Source organism: Miscanthus floridulus, chromosome 8, assembly GCF_019320115.1.
Source record: "Miscanthus floridulus cultivar M001 chromosome 8, ASM1932011v1, whole genome shotgun sequence".
NCBI classification, from domain to species: Eukaryota; Viridiplantae; Streptophyta; class Magnoliopsida; order Poales; family Poaceae; genus Miscanthus; species Miscanthus floridulus.
This window is the reverse complement of record NC_089587.1, coordinates 81,156,859-81,182,505: the sequence shown is the minus strand read 5'-3', so window position 1 is coordinate 81,182,505 and position 25,647 is coordinate 81,156,859. Positions and strand designations below refer to the sequence as shown.

The following is a 25,647-nucleotide window of genomic DNA, read 5'->3' as shown; positions in this document are numbered from 1 at the left end:
ACCATTAGTACGTGGATGTCCGACTGAGGCCCAGTCGATCCTGATGCCATATCCATCACTGAAGTCCAGGAATTTCTTCCTGATGAAGTTAGTCCCATGGTCAGTGATGATACAGTTCAGAACGCTGAACCGGTAGATGATGTCGAGAAAGAATTTGGCCGCCTCTTTCGAGCGGATGTTGGTGATGGGCTTCGCCTCTATCCACTTAGTGAATTTGTCCACTGCTACGAGTAGGTGAGTGAATCCTCTCGAGCCCTTTTTGAGGGGTCCTACCATGTCAAGGCCCCAGACCACGAATGTCCAGGTGATGGGGATGGTTTGGAGCTCCTGTGCTAGCAAATGAGTTTGCCAAGCGTAGAATTGTCATCCTTCACACCTATGGATGACCTCCTCTGCATCTCATAGCACGGTGGGCCAGTAAAACCTTGGTGAAAGGCTTTTATGACCAGTGACCTCAGGACCACGTGATGTCCATAGACTCCAGCATGGACCTCGAAGAGGAGCTGCTTTCCTTGGTTGGTAGGGACGCACTTCATGAGTACTCCTGATGGACTTTGTTTGTAAAGTTCATCACTGAGTGCGACAAACATCTTTATGTGTCAAGCGATCCATCGCGCTTTAGTCCTTTTGGGTGGGAGAACCTCCTCGAGGATGTAGGCGAGTAGCGATGCTCACCAATCGGTTTGATCGAGTGCTAATACTGCGACATCGACGGGCGACGTCGTCATGGGGGTACTAGGGTCGGAGCCCTTGAGCGCCGAGTTGGCATCAGGGTGTGTCTAGATTGGTCCTTCCGGGATGTGGGTGGGTGGCTCATGAAGGTCATTGATGAAGACCCCATCCGGAGTCGGAGCCCACTTGGTAGCCAATTTTGCAAGAAAATTGGCAGCATCATTGTCCTTTTGGGGGACATGATGCATCTTGATCCCCTAGAATTTGTCCTCAAGTTTGCAAACCTCTTGGTAGTATGCTGCCATGAGGGGGCTTTTGCGGGAGGACTCCTTCATGACCTGGTCGACGACCAGCTCCAAGTTGCCATGAATGTAGAGTCATGTAGCACCAAGCTTGATGGCGATGCGTAGTTCATTAATGAGGGCCTCATATTCCATGGTGTTGTTTGAGGCCGAAAAGTGGAGGTGGATTTCATAGCAGAGCCTACTCCTATTTGGGGAGATCAGAACCACTCTAGCCCCTGAGTCGGGCACCATTACGGACCCATCAAAGTACATCATCCAGTACTCATGGGTGACGTCTAGGGTTGGAAGCTGGACCTCCATCCATTCGGTGACAAAGTCTGTGAGAGCCTAAGATTTAATAGCAGTATGAGGAATGTACCTGATGTCATGGCCTATGACTTCAAGTGCCCACTTGGAGATCCATCCTACAGCATCGCAGTTGCAAACGATGTCTCCGAGTGGGTATGAAGTGACAACCATGACTTCATGGTCGGTGATGTAGTGCAGGAGATTTCGAGTCACCATCAGCATAGTGTATAGGAGTTTCTGCACCTAGGGGTACCAGACCTTAGGTCGGTAAGTACCTCCCCGATAAAGTATACGGGTTGCTAGACCTTAAGGTGGTGTCCTAGTTCCTCCATTTTGATGACTAGGGTGGCGCTCACCATGTGGTTGCTTGCCGCAACGTAGAGAGGCAGGGGTTCTCCCTGTTCGAGAGCAACGAGGATGGGGGCCGACGTCAGTGATGCTTTGAGGCTCTCCAAAGCCTGTTGTGCTTCCTTAGTCCAAACGAATGTGTCTGTCTTTTTGAGTAGCTTGTAGAGAGGCATCCCTCGCTCACCGAGCCAGGAGATGAACCGGCTTAGGGCGGCCAAACAGCCGGTGAGTCTTTGTATGCCCTTGACGTTGTGTATAGGGCCCATGTTGGAGATGGTCATGATTTTTTTAGGGTTGGCCTCGATACTACATTCGGACATGATGTATCCAAGTAGCTTCCCCTTTGGAACCCCAAAAACACATTTTTCTAGATTCAATTTGATGTTGAACCTTCGAAGGTTCACAAATGTCATGGCAAGTTCACGACCAGGTCGCAAGCTTGAGCTGTTTTAAGCACTATGTCATCAACATAGACGGCGATTGTTGGTTTTGGTCGCTCGGCTTGATCAGGCTAATAGAGCGAGTCGATTTGATCAGTGAAGCATTGCTGCATGCACCTTTGGTAGGTGGCACCAGTGTTCTTCAGACTGAAAGGCACGGTTACATAATAGTATGAACCATACAGAGTGATGAACGAGGTTGCGAGCTGATCAGACTCTTTCATCGCGATCTGGTGATAGCCTAAGTAGGCATCTAGAAAGGAGAGGACCTCGCATCCTAAGGTGGAGTAGACTATTTGATCTATGCATGGTAAAGGAAAGTGATCCTTCAGACACGCCTTGTTGAGGCCAGTGTAATCAACGCTCATTCTCCATTTCTCGGTCTTCTTTTTAACAAGAATAGGATTGGCAAGACAGTTAGAGTGGTATATAGCTTTGATGAATCCGGCTGCCAGGAGTTTGGTGACCTCCTCACCTATGGCCCTATGCCTCTCATCCTCAAAGCGACGCAGACGTTGCTTGGTGGGCTTCAAGCCTAGGATAAGGTGTAGTGCGTGCTCGGTGACCTCCCATGATATGTCTAGCATGTCAGAAGGTTTCAATGCAAGACATCACGATTGGCACATAGAAAGTTGGCGAGCTTGCATTCCTATTTGGCCGGGAGTTGGGTCCTAATCCACACCATCTTGGTTGGGTCGGTGGGGTCAATTCCCACTGCCTTGGTTTCTTCAAGTGGGCGGAAGGTAGCTGAGGAGGTTGGCTTGTTGCAGTCTAGGACTACTAGGGTCGATAACTCCTCGAGCCGTGGGAGCTCAAATGAGTTGATGATGGCAGTGGCAAGCTCATAATGCTTACGATCACATGTGAAGGCATGTGAGAAGGTGATACCGACAGTGATGATGTCATTCGGTCTTGGCATCTTTAGCTTTAGGTAGGTCTAGATGGGGACCACCATGAACTTGGCATAGCATGGGCGCCCCAAGATGGCGTGGTAAGACATTGGGAAGTCCACCACCTCAAAGGTAAGCACCTCCAAGCAGAAGTTGGCTCGATCACCAAATGTGACAGGCAGGTCGATCTACCCAAGTGGGTACGCCTACGCTCCCGGGATCACACTATGGAAGGGAGAGCTCACCTGTCAGAGCTCTGACCGAGGGATGCACATGGCATCAAGGGTGTCGACATAGAGGATGTTGAGGTCGCTGCCTCCATCCATCAGCACCTTGGTGAGGTGCTTCTTGCGGATGATGGGGTCGATGATGAGCGGGTAGCATCCCAGTCTGGCGATGTGGGATGGATGGTCCCTCTGATCAAAAGTGATCAGAGATTCTGACCAGTGGAGGAAGGAGGGGACAACCGTCTCGGTGACACATGCCTCTTGGTAGCGCACTTTGTGCTGGCGCTTGGAGTAGATAGCATCAGGTCCCCCAAAGATCATGATGCATTCCTTAGGGTTGGAAAAGCTGTCCCCATCCTTACCCACTGCGCCTCCTTTCTTGGCTACCACCTCCTTGCCCTTTCCTTCTTTTGGCTCGTCGGCCTGTCGTAGGAAGCGCTAGAGGAGCTCACAGTCTTTGTAGAGGTGCTTGATGGGGTAAGCATGGTTGGTGCATGGGCTATCCATGAGCTTGTCGAAGTGGTCATGCTGGCCCTACTAGGGTTGCTTGCCCGTGCGATCAGCCACGGCGACCAACACGGAGTTGGTTGGTCGGTGCCGATCCTTCTTGTTCTTTTTGCCCCTCTGTATGGAGGGGGCCTTGTCTTGATCCTTGTGCTTGGCCTTGCCCTTGTCCCAGCCTCCATTGAAGACCGCTCTGACTGCCTCCTCGCTGGAGGCATGGTTCATAGCGACCTCAAGTAGGTCATAGGTGGTCCGAGGCTTCAAACAGCCAAGTTTGTGAATCAAAGACTCATAGGTTGTTCTAGAGAGGAACACGCTGATGATGTATGTGTCGACGACATCACTTAGGGAGTTGCACCGCTTTGAGAACCTATGGATGTAATCCCATAGGGACTTGTTGGGCTCCTACTGGTAGCTCTTGAGGTCCTAGGAGTTCCCAGGGCAGACATGCGTCCCCTAGAAGTTCCTGATGTAGACCCTTTTGAGGTCCACCCAGTCGCGGATGCTATCATGCAAGAGGAATTCGAGCCATGCTCGAACATGTTCCCCCATGCAGATGTGGAGGTACTGAATGATGAAGTGGTCATCATCCACTCCTCCAGCTCGGTAGGCAAGCCAGAAGTCTTCGAGCCATATTCTGGGGTTCGTCTCCCTAGTATACTTGGCGAAGTTGGTAGGTGGTCAGAAGCACTATCAGAACGGCACCCTCTAGATGCACCAGCCAAAGGCCCTTGGTCTCGGGCCATTTGGGCTGGGGCTCCGATCATTAGGTCGGTGACCGCGCCTAGGGTGTGTTTCATCGCTCCCCTCGATTGTCCGGCCAGAGCCCATATTGCCTGCTCTCACCACCACCCAATGGACATCATCATCATGCCGGGCCTAATGCCGGTTGCTGATGATGCTACGAGCGTCTTGGTTCGGCCCAAGGCATTCGTGCATAGGTGGCCGGTGTGGAACAGGCGCCGGGTCAAGCCATGGTGCAGCCGTGCCCTCCTATTCTACGCCTGGTGGCTGTAGTGGCGAGCGGATGGAGCGATTCGTCTAGTGCGTCCCCTCTCCCCTAGTGGGGAGAGAGGCCACAAGTTGGTGGCACGATGCAGAGCTTTCCGCCTATTGAACGGCGGTGGTTTCCACCAGTGCTCGGAGGTTCTGGTGGACCGCCTGTTCCTATGGGTTGATGCACTTAGGAAGGCCACGCAGAAGCATCGCCATCACGGTGATGTTCTAGCCAGCCCGAGCAAACTATGGGGGATCATCCCCCCGTCGATGATGTTGCGCTAGACCTAGCGGGTGTGACCCCGGCGCCGCTCATTGGGTTACGCGCGTGGGGCACAACATGCTATGCTGAGCACGTCGACACAGGAGGTGGTTGGTTCTGCCACCTTTGTCATAGCTCCTCGCCATGCTCCCACGCACATGAGAGGGCCTTCGCGCAAGGGTCTAGAGGGGTGTGGGTCTGTAGAGACTCCACTACCACTATAGCTATCTCAGGGCATCTGCCATAGTGCACTCCTAGGATAGAGGGTGGCTAGGTGCCATGACATCATCGATGTTGGAGCTGTCACTCTCAACATCGTCATCCATGAGGTCATGAAAAGTGGTGGGAGCGTAGTCCGCCATCCCCACAAATTTGGACGCGCCAGCATCTTTTGGAGCCCCGTGCGTACGTGTCCATGGGGGACGTGAGGCCATAGGGTAATCGGTCGCACGACGGTCGTGGCAGGGACAACGGGGTCCCTCTAGAGAATTAGCGAAAAATAGTAAATAACGAGTAAATAACAGTATGTACATTACTCACGGTGGGTTTTGAGCATAGCGTAGGCTCAGAGAGAAGCATAGGCACCTCGTTGTTGAGGTCACCCCTATGATGGGCACCGGAACAAGTGCCTCCTCGTGGAGGTGTAGTATGCCAAGCCGGTCAGCGACGAAGTCTAGGCTTCCAAAGAGGAAGGCATGGGAAGGCTTGAAGATGGGAGGAAACCACATCCCAACAGGAGGGAGCACGGGAAACTCCAGCAAGCTGAAGTGAGTTATATCGCTTCAGGTCGCCATGCCGAAGACGGTGGAAAAGTGGGCCATCTGATGACCAAAGTCATGAACGTATGGCGTCTTCCCCACAGACAGCGCCAACTGTCGGTGCAGAAAGTGACCAACACGTAAATATTTGTAGTTTTTTTGTACGTTGTGATCGGATGTGGCCTAACACTCAATGACATAGGGTTTATATTGGTTCAGGCAATGTGCCCTATGTCTAGTTTAAGTCGGTCGGTGACTTTATTCCTGAGCCTAGGTGCTCAAAGTTTGCTGTGGGGTTACAAACGGAAGGGAGTAAGATGGGGGGTGCAAGAGGTCCGGTTAGACTCTGGACCAAAGCGCCGAGAGTGATAGGAGCTCCTACATATGCTAAGTATTCGAGTGTGTGCTCTGTGTAGCTTTAGAGTGTCTAAAGCTAGCAGAGGGTGAATCGATCGTTGGTTGTTCGAATTGTTCGATAGTCGTAATCGTCTGAGAGTCCCCCTTCTTAGGAGAGAGCGCATCCCCTTTTATAGATGAAGGGGATGACCTTACAAGTGAGAGAGGGAGAGTTTACATATGCTACTAAGTCTTGTTGCCCACGCCGTCAGGTACAATGATGATTGTAGGCGCCCACTACACTATTTATGTTAGACGCATGTGGGAGGTTTTACCGTATTCACCATGTATGGCAAATGACGGCGCCCACAACACTGTTGATGCCTAGAGGCATGTGGGGGGTTTTACCGTGTTTTCCTGGTATGAGAGTTGAGGGCGCCCACAACACTATAGGGCAAACGTCGATGCCCACAACACTGTTGGGGCTCTGACATGCCTAGAAGGTGGTAGGGCACCCTTCTAACATGCCCTATCGGTACTGTGCTATAGGTGTATAGGGTACAGTCCTTGGTATTGCGGTTGACTTGAGCGCCCTACCTTACTTGCTCCACTCATTTCCTGGGTCCTCACCGAGCGGGCGTCCCAGGTCGGTTGGTCCAGTCAGCTCCGACCGAGCCAGTCGGAGAAGAGATGTAAGTAGAGGTTTGGTGCATCCCCGGTCAAAGATGTGGGTCGAAGTCAGAAGCAGTGCTGGCCAGGCCTTTTGGTCAGAGAGGCGGGTCGGAGTCAGAAGCAGTGTTGGCTAGGCCTTCTAGTTAGAGAGGCGGGTCAGAGTCGGAAGCAGCGTTGGCCAGGCCTACCGGTTAGAGAGGCAGGCCATAGTCGGAAGCAAGCGTCGTCCTCCTTGGCTAGGCCTTCTAGTAGGAGAGGCGGCCGGAGTTGGAAGTGAGCGTCGTCTAGGCCTACCGGTCGGATAGGTGGGCTGGAGTCGAAAGCGAGTGTCGTTCCTCCTTGGCCAGGCCTTCCGGTCAGAGAGGTAGGCCAGAGTTGGAATCGAGCATCGTCCTTTCCTTGGCCAGGCCTTCCAGTCAAAGATTGGATCGCCCTTCTAGCCGTCCTAGGAGTCATGTGTCGTTCGCAACGTCATCTGTTGGGCTGAGCTTTTGCTAGGAAGCATGTCCATGAGGGATCTCGGGTTTATGAACCCGACACAATCCATAAACAAATATGAGATGAATATTTAACCTCAATACAACATGTTCAAACATACAAATATATGCCACATTCATCTGAAAATATATACATGAGCATATTAATAGTCCACACAGTCCATAATTATAGTCCATAGTAGTTCATAGTTGATAATAATAGCCCATACAGTCCACAATAGTTCATAATAAAAGTCCACAAAGTCCATAATAGTACATAATAACATCTACCACAAACCCTCGTTGCCTCCTAGTCTTACCCTTACCCTTGTGACCAAGAGTGTCGGTGCCTGGAGTGTAAGGGTCAGGTGGATAGCGTCGCCTAGTGCCTAAAGGCTATGTAGGCTGAGTCGAGGGAGCATCCTAGAGCTAAGATGGGTCAAGCTCCTCATGCCTCTGGTCCACCTCATCGTCGTCCTCATCCTCGTCCTTATACGCAATGCATATGGACCCTATAGGTGCTTGGCTAGACGAATCTAAGCCTCCTCTACCTGCGGAAGGAACGTGCATGTCTTGCGTCGTGGCTGTCCTACAACCACAATGAGTAGCCATACAACATAGCCGATGTGACAGCCTCTGTTGTACAAAATTATGTTAACTGAAAGAATTTAACATATTAATAATATATTTAAAAGAATATTTTGAATCTTACGTCTAGGAAGCTACACGTGTCATCATCCCCGACTCTTGGATGAAAGCGCTCAATGTCTTCAACCGAGCATTTGAGGGTATTGCACTGCAACAAAGTTCTCAATAAGATTGTGGTGGTGTGTTGCCTCCTCCAGAACCAAACATAAACATTAAATAATGAACTAACCACAATCAGGAACTTTTTTCTTCTAAAATTCCAAACAAAGCTTGTTTTTTCCTTATAAAATTCCAAACAAAGCTTGTTTTAATAAAGCTAGCTTCTAATTAAAACTCCTACATTTACTTCTCAATAGATAGCAACAAGTTTTGTTTTCTTTTGTAGAAGAAAAATTCACTAAACAACTACTAGGACTAAACCCATCCAAATTTGTACCGTCACCTATAGGTCATCACAATATCCGTTTGGTCATGCATCAAACTCCATCTAGTCCTCTTTTGAAGGTATGATTATTTTGTATGATTAAATTAATTATAAGGATGCTATGACTCGAAGGTGCCACTAACTAAAATAGAGACCTCAAATGCAGAATGTATTGATATGCAACTTAACATTGAAAAATAAGGCAATTGACTTACCACTCTATCCAAGATTGGTCCTGCCTCCACCTGCCTTCCTACACGAGTAGTTTGGTCATAAGCCGTGTCTTCATCGTCAGAGGACTCGATGTCAGCGTAGTCATCTTCTATCCATTGTAGCCTCAGCCTGCAACATGTCACACCTTGGTACCAAGCTTGGTAGCACCTATACTCATGTTTCATGTGCAGCTCGTTGTTCTCGTCCACGTTGTTGTGCAACAGCTCCTATTGTTCAATGTAGTACTAGTGGTGCTTCTCTCAATCAAAAATCTTCCTGTTCTTCTGATGATCCAACCTGCACAAGAAATTTATGCTATAAAACGATGGCGCCTAAGCTATATGACGTGACTATTTGATGTAAGCTTCACAAGAAAGGTACAGAGCAATTGAGGAAATCATATGTAACAGTATTATCATATGTAATCTTCACTATGGAAAGTGTTACCATGTGGGTTCCAAAGAAAGAAGAGAAAATAGATCATGACATGGGTTGAACCCATAGTCCTATAACTTGCCATAATGATGAGAACAAGAAATACACATACACGCACATTCTTCTCAATCCATGTACATGTCATCATATTAAAAGTGCACGTATGTCATCATTACTTCATCTTATATAGGAATTAATGAAAATGGACAATCACGAGACAATTGAAATAGCAAAACACTTACTTGTGTAAGTCAACGCTAGTCGAGAACAGAGTTGTTGGCCAAAACTGTCTCACTCCAAATTGGCGTGCAACTCTATCTGGCAGGTGGAACTCCATGGCATAGAAACAAATTAGAGGGCACCTCATCCTGTAGAAGTCATCGTCGCACCCACAAATGTTGCTCAACTGAAAAGAAAGTGCCCCCCTCTCCATCGTATGGCTCCCACGACACTTGCAACATGTCCAAACAAGATGTTAGATGCTATACTAAACTATTTCAAACCAGCATGGGAAATAAAATTTACTTATACTAGACGCCATGAGTGTGTCTAGCTTGTTTGTGAACTCAATGCACGCTCGCTCTAACCTCGCATGCAGAACCCTAACCTAGCCCCAAAGGTACGCCCACATCAGCTGCCGACGCGGAGGCTAACCTAGGAACTACTCACGCTGAGCCAGAACCTCGGGACGACCAACTGGTAGACGAGCCCACATCCACAACTAGAGCAGGTACACATATCCCCTAAGTGACGCTGAGGACGAAGTCCAATGACACGCCTCGCAAAGCTACCAATAAAGAAAACCCAACACTACAGAGCCCTAGCTGTACTGACCTACCTTGGTTTACCACAAGTGCATGTGAAATCTTGGAGGATTACCACATGCATCCTTGACCCTCGAATCTCACCGTCGGATGTTGTACCGCCCCTATGCTCGACCTGATAAGTCCCTGTTGTACCGCCCCTATCCGATTTCGTAAAGAGACCGACTTCGGTTTGCAAGCATCGTACGTGACAACTTGCACGAAACCTCCTCGATTTTTATCACAGCCTCCACATATGATATCTTGACATCTTGACAAGTTTCATGATTTTTGGACTTTGTTTTCTTTTTATAGAATTTAAAAACAACTTGACCGCAAGTTCATGGTCATGTTTCGTGAACAAGATGTTCAAAATTGGTGGTATGTTCCTGGATACGGCCTCACATTATACTAAATAACATGAATATCATTTTTCAATTCATTTTTTTTCATTATTCGAATGACTAGCGGTTATAATTTGAATTATCCAAGAAAATTCAATTAAATGAAATAAATTAAAGAAATATAGAAAAAATCCAAGAAATGTGCCATATTGGAACATAGAGTACCAGGTATTGTCTGAGGACTGTAGAAAAAGTTTCGAGGTCAAAAGTGAAAAAAATATGGTTTGTCGAGTGTTAAAAAATGACACTTGGCAAAGGTGCCTCTTTGCCGACTGTCAGGACCTATGGCACTTGGCAAAGAATTTAAAAAAAAATTAAAAAACCCCTCTTTATCGAGTGCCAGTCCGGGTGAAACTTGGCAAAGATTTTTTTTTAAATTTAAAAACCCCTCTTTGTCGAGTGTTAGTCCAGTGGTACTCGACAAAGAATTTAAAAACATTAAGTTTTTTTTAAAAACCCCTCTTTGCTGAGTGCCTGGCCAGGTGGCACTCGATAAAGAATTAAAAACAAACAAAAAAAACTTTGTCGAGTGCCAGATCGGGGGCACTCGGCAAAGAGGGGATTTAACCTCCTGGCCTAGCCAGACCACACACACCGCACACACGCATGCACGCACACCCGCGCCAGCGCCGCCGCCACCCCCACCCATGCCCACGCCGGCCGCGACAGCGCCGTCACCAGAGGAGGAGGAGAAAGAGGGAGGAGTAGAGGAGGAGAGGAGGAAGGAGGAAGAGAAGGAGGAGGAGGAAGGAGGAAGGAGGAAGAAAAAGGGGGCGCTAGCCCCGCCGCCACCGTCGCCCATGCCCACGCCATCCCCAGCGCTTCCCAGCCATTGCCTTGTCCACCGCCGCCCTACGATGCCCACTAGGTATGCCCTACCGTCGTCATCGTAGTATTACTAGTAGTTGTGGTAGTAGTAGTGTTAGAGTAGCGGTGGTGGTAGTCGTATGAGTGGTTGTGACATTGTTATATATATGTGGTTGGATATAATCTTGTGCATGTCAGCCATCGTGTTGTTCATATATATGTGCATGTCGGCCATCATGTCGTTGGTTTTCTTGCAGGTTTTGGAAACCTCACCGTGCAGGGGAGGTGCTGCTGAAATTTTGTATTGACAGTTTTATGTTTCTTTTTTGTAGAGAAGAGCCCGTCGTAGCAGAGGCGGAGTACCTCGATGACCTCGATCGCCTTCCTCGCCACAACAGGTCTGTCTGCACCGTGTTGCCTCGCCACTGCACCGACCCGCCATGGCCCCGCTAGCCTGACTCCACCGCCACCCTAGGTATAACCCCTCTTTCCATATCATGGTCGTAGATCACATAACCCAGTTAGGCATCGCCCATTCAAAAGAGATACGGTTGGAAATATACAGATATTTCCATATCTAAGACCGTATCTGTTTCAAACTGTCCATGTTTTTTGGACAGCCCACGGATGCGTAGGTGGGGTTAGTTTCCATGGTCTGCTCCGATCCGAGATAGAGTTTTGGCATCATCTCCCTGTTGTTCTTTGGATACACAATCTCCCTGGTAGGGCGTGTATTTGGAGAACAGCGGGGAGGTACTACCGAAATTCTATCTCGGATAGGAGTAGAGCATGAAAACTAAACCCACCTATGCATCCTCGTATGGGATTAGGACCTATCCTTACCTATTAGATAGTAGGAACATCGTGTAGATGCAATTGATGTTTATATTACTCGCCGCTATATATGTTAGAGGATGGAGGACCGTGAGTGGATGTACACAGGCCATGTAAGTCAGGGTCAGGTCACCAATGAATGGATCGACAAGACCGATGCTTTCTTGGAACGGGCATTTGGCGTGGCTACTAAAGGAGCGAGTAAAATTTGTTGTCCCTGCAACAAATGTGCAAACAGGAAAAGACAAACGAAGAAGGTCATGGGGAACATCTTTGGAAGAATGGATTTACGATAGATTATACTAGGTGGGTCTACCATGGTAAAGCCGATCGTATGAGAGAGGGGGTGGTGAGACCACGCATCGAGGATTATGATGCTGATGTCGGGGTAGCAGACATGTTAAATGACTATCATGAGGCACAGTTCACTGAAGGACGTACGGAGGAGGAGCCAGAGGCAACCGCAAAGGCGTTCTACGACATGTTTGCCGTGGCATAGAAACCCCTTCATGGCCAGTCAAAGGTTTCTCAACTAGATGCCACTGGACACATAATGGCGTTAAAGTCCCAGTATAGCCTGAGTTGAGACGCCTTCGATGGTATGTTGACAGTTATTGGCAGCTTGCTTCCGGAGGGTCACCTTCTGCCAAAGAGCATGCACGAATCACATAAACTCCTTTGTGCACTTAAGATATCGTATGAGCAGATACATGCTTGCCCGAAGGGGTACGTCCTATTTAGGAAAGAATACATGGAAGCAAAGTACTGTCCAAAGTGTAAATCCTCTAGGTTCCTAGAGGTAGATTCTGGTGATGGCCAGAAGAGGCAGCTTGACATTCCCGTGACAATCCTATGGCACCTTCCATTCATACCGAGGATCCAACGGCTATACATGACCGAGGAATGTGCCAAATAGATGACATGGCACAAAAATAGCAAACGATACAATCCTGACAGATGGTACATGCATCCGATGGTGAAGCATGGACCTACTTTGATGGCATTCATCATGACAAAGCTAAAGAGGCTCGTAATGTACATGTTGCGCTGGCAACAGATGGGTTCAATCCTTATGGAATGATGGCTGCCCCATTCCCCCCCCCCCCCTTGTCGTATGCTTTCAACGACAGAACGTATTCTTATCATTGATAATTCCTAGACACCGAGGAATAATATGGGTGTGTTCATGGAGCCTGTGATTGATGAATTGGTCCGTGCTTGGGAGGAAGGGGTATGGACATACGACTAAGCTACAAAGAAAAACTTCAAAATGCATGTTTGGTACCACTACTCCCTGCATGACTTCCTGGCGTATGGGATATTCTGCGCCTGGTGTGTTCATGGGAAGTTTCCATGTCCAGTATGCAAGGAAGGTCTGAGGTTCATTTGGTTGCAGAAGGGTGGTAAGTATTCACCGTTCGACAAACATCGGCAATTCCTCCCTCTTGACCATGCATTCAGACGAGACATCAAGAACTTTACAAAAGGTGTCGTAGTGATAGACCCTACACCACCAATAATGACTGGTGTTGCGGTTCGTGAATAGATAGATGGTCTCATGGTCAATCCAGAAGGTGGTTTTATGGGATATGGAGAGCAACAATAATTATGTTTTGTTTATTTTGCATCTATTTCTAAGTACTTCTTGTTTATCTGTGCTTATTGGTTTACTCTTTTTAATTGCAGGTGATTGAACAAAGATGGTGGGCGGTGGGATGAGGAAGCTAATGTCCTTGTACCGAAGGACAAGGACTGCTGCACTGGGGGAGAGTAGGAGGACGAGCAGCCGTAGGAGGGAGTCGTCACCTGCCACCCCATCGCGTGAGGAGGAGGAGGAGCAGGTGCCCTAGGAGGACGCTGAGGAGGCACAGGAGGACACGCAGGAGGATGACGAGGAGGTGCAGGAGGACGCGTAGGAGGACGATGAGGACGAGGCGACAGCAGGGGGTTCCGCTTCCTCTAGTTCGTCGAGCGTCTACTTGTGAGGTCCCGTGAGCCTCCCTCAGCGACTGATACCTCATGAGAGACACCTGCTGATTCGACCTGAGGGGGAAAAGTAAGTAACTTTAGATGTTATCACTACTTTATATGATATGTTGAAAATCAAAATAGAAATTAATAATTTTTCTTAATCACTTGGGCAGGAACTGGACAATTGTGGCGAGTGGAGGTGGTCACACACGCCAAGTCAATGGCATCCTCGGTCTTCTGTGCAAGGAGCACTTCCTTGGCCTGGTTGAGTACGCCGGAGTGATAGGGCCAGCCTACTCATTTGACCACTATGCCGCCACCCCTGATGCTACAGATCGGGTCCGTAGGGTATTCAACAACAAGGCAGAGCAGGTGAAGCAAGAGCTGTGGGTAAGTCTTCCTCGTACTACATTGCTCAATACATTCTTGAAATAATGAATGGATACATCGTGTTTGTATGCAGGATTTCTTTAGATGCCAGGACGGACATGAGGGCAGGGCGGATGCGGTGGCTACCAAATGCTGCAAAAAACTCATCGTGGACATGCATTACGAGGCACGCATCTAGGCCGTCGTAACTTACCACGGGACCATCCTTGGAATGAAGGTCACCAAAAGGGACGCAAGATCCATGACGCTGACCCAGGACCAGTACCTACAGGTAAATATAGAATATTAATACTGATTCCTTTTGAGATTAAGTAGGCTTAATTTCATCTTCTGATATGTCATGTACTTGATGGCCTATAGATGATTCCTTATTGGTGCGTCACGCATCCCTAGTGCTGGGAACAGATGGTGGACAGGTGGTGCTCACGCGAGTGGGAGGAGACGCACAACTTGTGCCGGGAGCGGCGTTTGATGATGCCAGGTGTAGCACACCATCAAGGCAGCCGCAGCCTTAACGGATACGCAGAAACATGGGTACGCAAATTCATTTATTTATTCTAACGCTCAATTCTGCATGATTTCTAATCATCTTGCATTTTTTTCTCACAGTCGGCGTCACATGGTGGCCAGCCTTGCTCAATCTTCAAGGCATTTGCTATGGCTCACAAGGGCAAGGCGACGTCTGACGTCGACTACAACTCGAAGGACAGGCCTGAGGCGTACATCAATGCGACCATCCACAACCGCCTTAGTGAGTACACATCAATGGCAAGGGAGGTCCATGGGTCAGAGTACGATCCGAGCACCGAGGACCTTGATGGAGAAGTTGTCATGAGGGTGGGAGGAGGCAAGAAGCATGGGCGGTACTGGATTGGCGACGGTGCAATCGACTCGGCCGCTACTCCCAGTCTCTCTTAGATTCGAGCAAGCAGCACGAGCAGGAGCCCGGCCATACGACCTTGGTAGGACACTTCACACCACCGGGTGGAGGCACTCGAGGTTATTCCTGGTTTATTCGTCGTTCATTGTTTTTTTTCATACCTTTCCTTTGCATTATTGTAACATTGGGGTGAATATATTGTAGGCCTAGTTGGAACAAGAGAGGAGGATACGGGAGCAGATGCAGGCGAAGATGGAGAGGGTGGAGGCCAAGTGGGAGGCGGGGCAGCAGAGGATGGCGGAGATTCTTCAGTACATGCAAAGTCTTGGCGCCGCTACGGGTGTAGCTCCACCACCTTCGCTATTCGCTCCACCTCCATCTCCACCCCCTCACTATTATACTCCTGTGAGTATAAATGTTTTAGTTTGTATGTTCATGCTTACGGTCAAACCTAGTGGAGTATGAAAGTTTTATTCATGTATGGTATATATTTATCTTGTCTCACACATGCAATCTCTTCTCCTTTGTGCAGAATCAATCGGCGGCATCGAACGATCCTCATGCTTCAGCGAATCCTTCACCAAATCAGTGATGATACTTGTGGTTGTTAATGATACTTCTATTTGCAATTGTGGTTGAAGATGATAGAGCACTTGGATTACTTGTGAACTTATTTGTGATATATTGTGAGACATGAGACGTTTGTGATATATATTGACGTTTGTGATATATATGTGGTGTTGGTGATATATATGTGCTGTTGATGATATATATGTGATGTTGGTGATGTTTGTTATATATATCTTCTGTTTGTTTGGATGGGATGTAAAAAACAAATAAAAAGGCTATTTTTAGTCACTTTGCCGAGTGCAATGGTCACGACACTCGGCAAAGTGACTACCTGAGAACTATCTGGGAACATGCTTTGCCGAGTGCAAAGGTCGTTGCACTCGGCAAAGTGACCACCTTTACCGAGTGTCTAAGTCAACGACACTCGGCAAAGCGAGGACCTTTGTCGAGTGCTTGACCTTGGCACTCGGCAAAGCCGCCGTCATGGTGGCGCTCGCCATCACGGCCACTTTTCTTTGCCGAGTGTCGGATTGGCACTCGGCAAAGCCTTTGCCGAGTGCCCGATAAAGTGCACTCGGCAAAGAGGTCTTTGCCGATAAACTGTTTACCGAGCGCCCTTTGCCGAGTGTATATCGGCCTTTGCCGAGTGCCTGAGGCACTCGGCAAAGAAGCTGTTTCCGGTAGTGTCCTCCATCCACACCCAGCAGGTGAGGAAACAGTAGAGTCTCATGTCAAGGTGAAAGCCCTAGTTTAGTTTTGGCTAATTGAGACAACCTAGTGGACGAACCATCTACTCTAAGTTATTTGATGGAGATAGGATGGTTCACATCCAAGGTGGAGTAAGATGGCACTCAAGGTGATGGAGATGGCCACATGATGTTGATCAAGTGCTCCAACTTTAAAAAGAGAAGGAGGAAAGCTAACCCCACAATGGAGGCAAGGCAAAGGTATAAGCTAGGCTTTTCTTTTGCTGGTCAAGACGCATAGAGGGCATGATCAAATTTAGGATAGATAGCCGTACTATGAAGAGGGAAAAACTCATGGTAATTGCGGTTATCAAGTGCCACTAGGTGAACTAACTCCTTGCATTTGTATTAGGACCTAGTGAGTGCTAACAACCCTTGAAAATGATTGTGAAAAATGCTAACACACGTGCACGAGTGTTTGGGACACTTTGGTGTTGGCACATGAGAGCAAGGGTTGAAAGTTGCACTTGAAAAGAGTGAAGAAGGGGCATTGGACCCTAGCTTGACGAGGTGTCGAACCAGTCAAACCGGTCCCCCTAACAGCACAGTGAGTCAGAGAGTGCGCGGCAGCAAGTCAGACCATGGTGTTCTGCCAGATCTGCAGGCCAGAGGGACCAGAGACGCCCCGAATGGGGGTGCAGCACACCCAACCCCCAGATCTGCAAGCTCCGCCACGTCCAAAGCGTCAGACGGCTTCGATGTCATCAGTGCCGCTGTCTCTCTAGTCCACGAGCTCCACCTCGTCATCATCAACAAGCGAGGGGATAGATCTGGAGGGCACTGGGCGAAGAGGCCATCCGAGGAGGGGGTGGCGGGAGGCTTGGGGGTGGGCACCGACGCCAGGGAGGTCGCCGGCGGAGGGGGAGGTGGGGGCTCTCTCTCACCAGGGCACTCAACCATTGACTCTGTTTTCTCTCCCTACTTCGTCCATTTTTGTTTTGTTTGTACAGAGATGGCAGAATCAATGGTCATGGTGGAGGCCCCTCATAATGACTTCATCACAGATCAAAGTCTAGAGGCACATTCGTGTCAGGAGTTTCACCTATGATGAGGTGTGTGCGGCGACACATGGCTTCGAAGTAGACCGTTTCCTAGGACAGGGTTTGCGAAGAAAGTTAAAAAAAAACAAAGACAAATGTGCAATATATCTAAAACAAGCAATATATATATATATATATATATATATATATATATATATATATATTCAGTAGCCGGCTACAAAATAAGTTATTCTGTAGCCACCTTCATTTACCATAATTTTATATACTAATTTACCATAATGTCAATACATATTTACGATAGTTGGGTTACTATAACATATGGGGATATTTACCATAACGTTTATAGTAAACTACTTTGTAAGGAGTTACTATAATCTTATAAATTAACATAGTAATTATCGTAACTCAAAGTGGCTACAGAATAAGTTATTTTGTAGCCAGCTATAGGATAGTAGTTATATATATAAGGATAGGCTATTCAGTAGCCGGCTACAAAATAAGTTATTCTGTAGCCACCTCCATTTACGATAATTTTATACACTAATTTACGATAATATCATTACATATTTACGATAGTTGGGTTACTATAACACATGGAGATATTTACCATAACGTTATAGTAAACCATTTAGTAAATTAACATAGTAATTATCGTAACTCAAAGTGGCTACAGAATAAGTTATTTTGTAGCCAGCTACAGGATAGTAGTTCTATATATATATATATATATATATATATATATATATATATATATATATATATATATAGAGAGAGAGAGAGAGAGAGAGAGAGAGAGAGAGTAATAGACACACCATGCTATCTGAGTTTCTAGCACTGCAGCTAATGTTGCGCACTTCATATGTTGCTAGGTTTCTGTAAACCAATAGGGAGAAGGCTTTATTTTGCTCGGTCCATCATCTATGGGACCACTGATGCTATCATACCCATACTGTCATACGAGTTGCTTTGCTTGCTCTGTTCTCTGTCAACTAAGTATAAGTTTGCATGGACGAAAGATGCTATCATATCCTCTTGTTATTTTGTTTTGTTCAGTCTGTGAACCATTGATGTCATGTGTGTGCGCGTGACACGTCCATGGATTTGTGTATGTGCATGTGTGTGTGAGACACGTCAATGGACACTGTAACTTGCAAGCATCCACAACAACACATAAAGTTAAACTGTAACCACGGCAACAATAGATGACCAATAATTCCAAATCTTAAACCTTATCACTTCAACGACACGTTCTTGTCGATTGTCGTCCCAAAATTTCAGTTTCATCTGACCATGACTAGCAATCTGGCACCCAGCAGCAGCAGCTACGGTACAACACATACACGTTGTCATAGCGGTGTTTAAGTAGCAGCCGATCGAAAGCAACACAAGCCTACCTGATCCCGACGGACCCAAACCAACGAACCAATAAAACAGCACGAACACGGCAGCTACGTAGCTATGGGGACTAAGTTCTGCAATCCTTGTAGGAGCATCGTCTATAGTTTTGTATCATTCTAACACCAACCACCCAAAAGATTATCCTGGGCTCGCCGAATGCGGGTTTGGGCTAAGCTGCTGGTGCAGGCGGTGGGCTCAGGCTCCGGCGGTTCAGAAGATGACTGCACCACTTGAGTCTGATCTCCACTATAGAGGACCAGCTGCATGCTGTTCTCCGGGTTGTCATCCGCCAGTGGAAGTGCCCAGGAGATGGGTTGCACTGAACCAAAAAACAAAACATGGGATCAGATGAGAATAATGAGCAAGCTTCAATTTATGTCGAAATACTAGCCCATGTTAGAAGCCATATGTTTGGAGTGAGGACAAAAATGTCTATATGGTTGGAGCGAGGACATAAGTGTCCCAGGCACAACTGTAATATGAACAGCCAATTGTATGGATGTAGCTACAACACAAATGTGCAGAATCTATGACACATCAACCAATTGCCGAGTAACTTCGCACCAGAATTCTAGTGCTTACTAGAAAATACAAACGTCTAGATAGCTACTACTATCCACTAGGAAGATGTCAATCTAACCATGCAGCAATAGGCACATCCCAAACATGCCAGGAGGTTGCTATATTCCAGGTGCCTGAATTTTCAGGCAACAATCTTAGACAACCAACTAGTACAACTAAAAGGACAACACACATAAGATAATTCATAGTTTTTTTATAGTCAAACAATGAAAAAAAATAGATGTTGCCTGAACAACAACAAAAAATCAAGCACCTGAAATATAGGAGAAGTGAAAAGGGAGACTAGAAAACATTAAATGTAGGATGCTCAATTTATGTAATATACATTACCTTCTTCCAGTGGGAGAAGCTTAGTTGACCCTGTTGGTGTAACACCACTTTGGTTTGTCTGGGAACGCTTCCTAACATAGTCCTTTTGTAGTGGTGCAGGTGACTGGAATGAAAAATGAGATAACTTTACACCTTGTGCAGCACATTCTGGATGCTCTTCAAGGTACCTATCCAAGCATGGAGTTCGAAGAATTAGAGAAAATTTTCGATCAGACAACTACATGCATGTAAAACTGAACTTGAGCAACAATATGCTTTAAGTGAAGAGATTGAAGCAAGAGTTGACCAAAGGAACTTGACATACTTCTCCACTTCCTTGCTTGATCTCAGTAATGTTCGTGTAGGGGACCAATAGTACCTGAAAGCATGAATACACTGTTAATATGCGCACTACCATATTTATCCAAGATGCCAGTGCTAGAACACCATGCAGCATGATATTAATATCAATATGGGTGATTGACTACAGTAAACAACACTAGCTGCAGGTATAAATATATTGAAGGAAAACTGTTTTGTATGATATTAAACTAAAACACCAATTTTCCCATTTCTTTAAACAATTAGAACTTAGATTTTCTTTCTTCATTTGTTCGTTGCCATGGACTATGAACTTAGATCATAGGTTAGACGTCAGCCAAAGGAAATACAACAGATAGCACACAAGTATGCATACAAGTTCATAAGATTGGAGATATGTAACAGCTACAATGCCATTTGTTAAGAGATAAGAAGTCAAACTAGGAAGGATTTAAGGTTCGTAGAGAAAATGTTACTCACACATCAGCAAATTTGGTGCTTCCTTCACCTCTTATCTTAACCAACCTTTCCCATCCTTGAGGGGTCCGTGGGATGTAAGGTTTATCAATTGCCCAAAGCATACCGCTGTCCTGAGATACATCTGATGGGTCATCGCATGTCACATCAGGCTTCCACTCACGGGCTTTTTCACAGACAAAAGGATCCTTTAGAACTTGCTCTCGAATTTTTTGGTACTTCTCTTTTGTTGAAATAAGTCTCCATTTCTGACATTTAGCACATTGAGCAGCAAAGGCTCCAATTTGCTTTGCCAATGCACGCGTTCGTGGCTTTGATGGTTTTGCTGGTACAATTGGGAGATGGCTTGCACTCTGTTCATCTCGTCCCTTATCACTTTTGTCATTCTTATAGATGACTACTTGCTGCGATGCATCATCACATTGGTCACCATATTTATCAGATAATGTTTTCTGTCTCTTCCCAGATGGTGGAGATACAGAGTTCTCAGTGGGACTGGTCATAGAATTCTCTGGTTTGGACTCCATATTTCTTAAGTACCTGTTGAAAGGATAGTAAACAAAATTTAACTTTAGAAGGTAAAAGATAGCTTCATATCATAACATAATGATACATAAGCATAATATCTTCAGTACAAAGATAGCTCCATATTTCGTGTTGTTCCAGTACCCAAAACCTAGGGAATTGTAACCATTGCACAAGTCAATGTTGAGCCTCTGAGAAGTATGATACTATAGCCTACATGGACTAAAGCATTTGGATTGGGATTTTGGAGAAAGCATCCAGAGAAAACAGAATTTACAGAAGGGATACCTTCAAACTGGGATTTCTGAGACAAACCTACAATTCTGAAAGATCCCTAAGTTAAACAGATTTAATGTAAATGGAAAAGTGATCTAGATACACAATAGTGCAACTGAAAAATACAGAAGTGCAACAATACAATAACGGGCATACACAGAAGATTGCCTAACAAAACATTCATTGTAAATCTTGGATTTGATGTACCTAGAATACTGGAAATCAAGTTCTCAAATGTCAAAACTATAGTATACACTCAAAAAACCAACAGCAGAACAACCACTCCAGGTTGACAACAGAATTCTACAGAGCATTTTGTAGAAGGCCATTGCTAATAAATTCTCAATGGTACGTGAAGAAAAGCATCTGCATAAACACATGGACTAGCCAGTATTTTTCACATCCTTTTCATTTTGGCTGTATAAGATTAGTTACTGTGCTGTATAAATCTCCATCTTGTACAACAAACTGAGGTGGTGTAACATCCTACAATCAGAAAGCTAGATATCAGGATTCATTAGCCATCTCCTTAGTACTGACAGGGCCCAACCAATCAGGTTCACCAAAGTCATTTTCTCCAAACAAGGTATTTCTCAAACCAAAATGGAAAGTTGTACATCAAGTTCAGTTTGGTGTAGCACAAATTACAAGCATTCAACAACTGAACTAAGTAGCACCAACTCAATTACAAATATTCCTCAGCTTGACTCCAGGATATCATTTGCAATAAAAATATTTACGAACATAGTTCCCCATTAGTACAACTTAGGGAATTACCAATTGGACCCTGTTACAACAAGGTATCACATAACTTCCTAACATGTAACATTTAAACTAAGTAGAGCTAATGCAGCAAATACCAAAACCCCTAGGCTAGATACAATCTATCATTAGCAGTAGAAACACAGCATTAAGTTGACAAACCTAAGTCAGCATTCCAATAGCATTAAGTTAATGAGAAATGTTATGAAGCTAACATTTCTTGCTTCTTGCAAGCCTGTGAACCACTTTATTCAGACTTGAACTTGTCTGAACTTAATGTGTCTCAGACACAAAACACATTTTGCCCAGTAGCTATGTTCAAAATGGCAGGGCCAACTATTAATGTTTTGACCACAAACTTTTTATGGAGCTTTTTCTGTAAAAGACGAAACAGGATAGTTTCCCCTCGTCCAAAAAAAAGTCAGTATTCCAATAGCATAACACATGCCTCTGGAATCCAAACAGTACAGGCCTAATCCAACCAACAACAGAAATCGTGATACTCCAGCCGTATGTGTTCTCAGGCTTGCAAAACATGAAGCGTACGTGTTGTCTATCCCTAAAATATCCTAAACCAAAATCTAGAATCTCACCGAAATCCAAGGATTTAAGCACGTAAACATGCCAAGCACAAATCTGTGGCCTTCTTGTTAGCAACAAGAGAAGCCACTCTCTGACTCCTACGTCTGGAATGTGAAAACGACACAATCGCCAAACCGCACATACATCAGCACATACTCCATCTAACATTCGATATCGGGCAATGCTAACACGAAACTCGACCAGCAGGAAATCACCGGAATTCTAACCACACGAACAAGCTTTTATTCAGTTCTTCTGTGAGCACCGCACGCGAAATGAAATCAAGACACCAACGATCGCAAAACAGAAGACGAGGAGCATAGAGCTTATACTTGTAGCGCTCCCAGTAGCGGCTACGGGGCGGCCAAATGGGCTGGTCGTCGTCCTCGGGAGGCTCCGGCGGCCGCCGCGGGGGAGGAGACCGGGCGAAATGCGGGGGAGACGACTGTTCGAGGCGGCGTGCCTCGCAGGCGGCGTCGAGCCGCCGGAAGAGCTCAGCTCGGCGGGGGTCGCGTCGAGCCGTGGCGCCGGGCTGCTCGCTGGCGGACGCCGCCGCGCCCGCCTCGGCTATCATGGCGCGCGCGCCGGGCGTTAAAGGAGGGAGAAGCCGACCGGCCTTCTCTGTCTCGCTTCTTTTACTTGCAACTGTGTGCGGCGCTGACTAGTTGTTGACTGAGAAATTTTGGAGAATTTGGTGAATTTCTACTGAATTTATAGAGGGGAGGTGGTGTTGGTTTTAGACCTAGTACGGCTCAGAAGGATCTGGAATGTGGCCACCTACCCTAAAAAATATTCATAATTTCCTTTTGTTGAATCCAAATTCCAAATGGCCCATTTAACAAAGCTTTATTTGTAGAATAGTGCATGTATTTATATTTTATCAAAAAATTGTGAAGGAAAAATGACATGGGAGGTGTGAATGTGTGATTGCAAAACTTTACCCTAGTCATCAAACAAGGGCGCGAACTAGGGCACCATGGCGCGAAATACGGAAAGCAAACTACTAAAGGTCATGAAATGTGGTGCTTACACACGTAGATATGTTGGTTCTTAGTTTTATTTAACCTCCAAACAAATTAACGGTCTTTGGCGCGAAAGAATAATGTTGGTTAGCTATTAGCGACTTAACGTTGGTTAGCAATTAATAGAATATTAACGGTCTTTGGTGCGAAAAACATCTAAAACTAAAGATGTACGCAGCAAGTATTTACATGGACCGTGTGCGTGCTTGTTTCTAATAACTCGCACACGGGCAGAGCAAGCATTTACATGGACCACCAACTTTCTGCGTTTGTTTCTAATAAAGCCATAGATATCAAGAGTATCAATATCATATCAAGAGAAATTTTCAACATATCTCGGAATTAATTTCCACATCCATGACCACACTGGTTACTTGAGAAATCTCACTATTGATTTTCCACAAGCCAACGGCAGCATTTTTTTATTAAAAAAAGGAAAAATGACCCAACGGTAGCTTAGCCACCAGCCGTCCAACAGAGTCGTAGGCTCGAAGCCAAAAGAACCAAACATTTATCTCGTTGCCTCAAACGCTATGGTTGATGGACTGGCGGCATGCACAAGAAGCATGTTCTGGCGACAGCATTTAAAAAAAAAAAAAAAACCTCTGGCGACAGCATATATTAGTTTGTTTGAAAAAAAAATCGTTTTTACTGTTGCAAAAATTTCTTTAGATTTTGTTTTTTATTTAATCCTAGTCTCTAGATTGAGAATTGCGCGAGGCCACACTAAAAAAATGATGTCTGACTAATTCTTTTAGAAAGGTGATGAGTAGTAGAAACATGAAAATATTAATCATTGTATTTTGATGTATGCAACTTTGCTAAATACCTCATCTAGCTGTAAGAGTTGTGGGAGAAAAATGCACAAGGATTTTTTTTTTTGTGAATTAAAATGCACAAGGATTATGCATGAGGATTTTAGAACTTTACCTAACCAAAAAAAAAAGGAGAGCACAAGCTAGGGCAATATATTAAAAGGGTCAACAACACATCTCGTTGAGAAGAAAAGGGGGGAAAACCCCACTATAAATTCGGAACCACCAAGTGCTACGCTAGTTACTAGAGAAAACATTGCAGTCTTATGACAGTGTGACCAGAAATCACAAGATAAGTCTATTATAATGTGTCCCATGTGGAAAATGATAGGGATTTTTGGAGAAATTAATGCAAAAAATAGAACTGTCTGTGTGAGAATTATGAAAATAATTTCATAAAAAAGTTGTGAAAATGAAAATTATACACAAATATATAAGTAAACAGAGGAAGGGAGAGATAAGAAACGGAAGGTCTTAAGTTAGGGGAATAGCAATTATTAGCCAACCAACGTAGCCGCAGCCAGAAGAGGCAAACATTTATCTCGTTGCCTCAAAACACCATGTGCTCAATAAGCATTTTTCTGGCGATAACAATCAAAGTTGCCATATATCAATCGTCAAAAAAAATAGCTGGCTACATATTGGCGAGCAGTTGTACCCAAGAGCCAGGATATCTATCTACAATTCATTTGAAAAAAAAATCCTCTTAATAATTGAGTAGCCACGTTAATTTGGTAAGACTACATAATGTGTTATTTCTATTTAGGGCGTTCGGCTGGTAGGTAGAATAGTGAATTTTAAATTATTTTGGATGATTAAATAGTATTCTATAAGAGAAAATAAGCTGAATAAGCTAAAATAAGCGGAAGTAGTATAGCCGAACGCTCTAATTGTTTCTAAGCTAAAGTAGGTTGCAGAGGTGTTGCAGCGACTCCAACGCTCCAGCAAGGATAGTGGTCCTATCATGCCACATCAGAGTGAAGCTCTCGTGAAAGTGACAAGCAAAAAAGCCGTGGCTTGCATGACGCCAATAGTTCGTGTAGAGGGGAGCTATTGTCTCAGGAGAGAGACTGAGAGAGATGTTGAGATAAAGCTGATATTTTTGGATGTTTTTTCTTTCTTTTTTCTTGTGCACAACAGTCCCTGTCATGCATTATAGCGTTGGTGCTTCAATAGAGGTTTAGGAGTATGTGACATCTTCTATCACATGAGACCACCAATATTGTATGCTTTTGCGTTGAGCATGCTCGATCTAATAGGGTGCCTATGCAAGCTGTA

General features: G+C 45.7%; 1 pseudogene; it reads right to left on the bottom strand.

The window, feature by feature from the left end:
- Positions 1-18,867: 18,867 nt before the first annotated feature.
- Positions 18,868-22,959, bottom strand: LOC136472747 (methyl-CpG-binding domain-containing protein 2-like; annotated as a pseudogene).
- Positions 22,960-25,647: the final 2,688 nt, after the last annotated feature.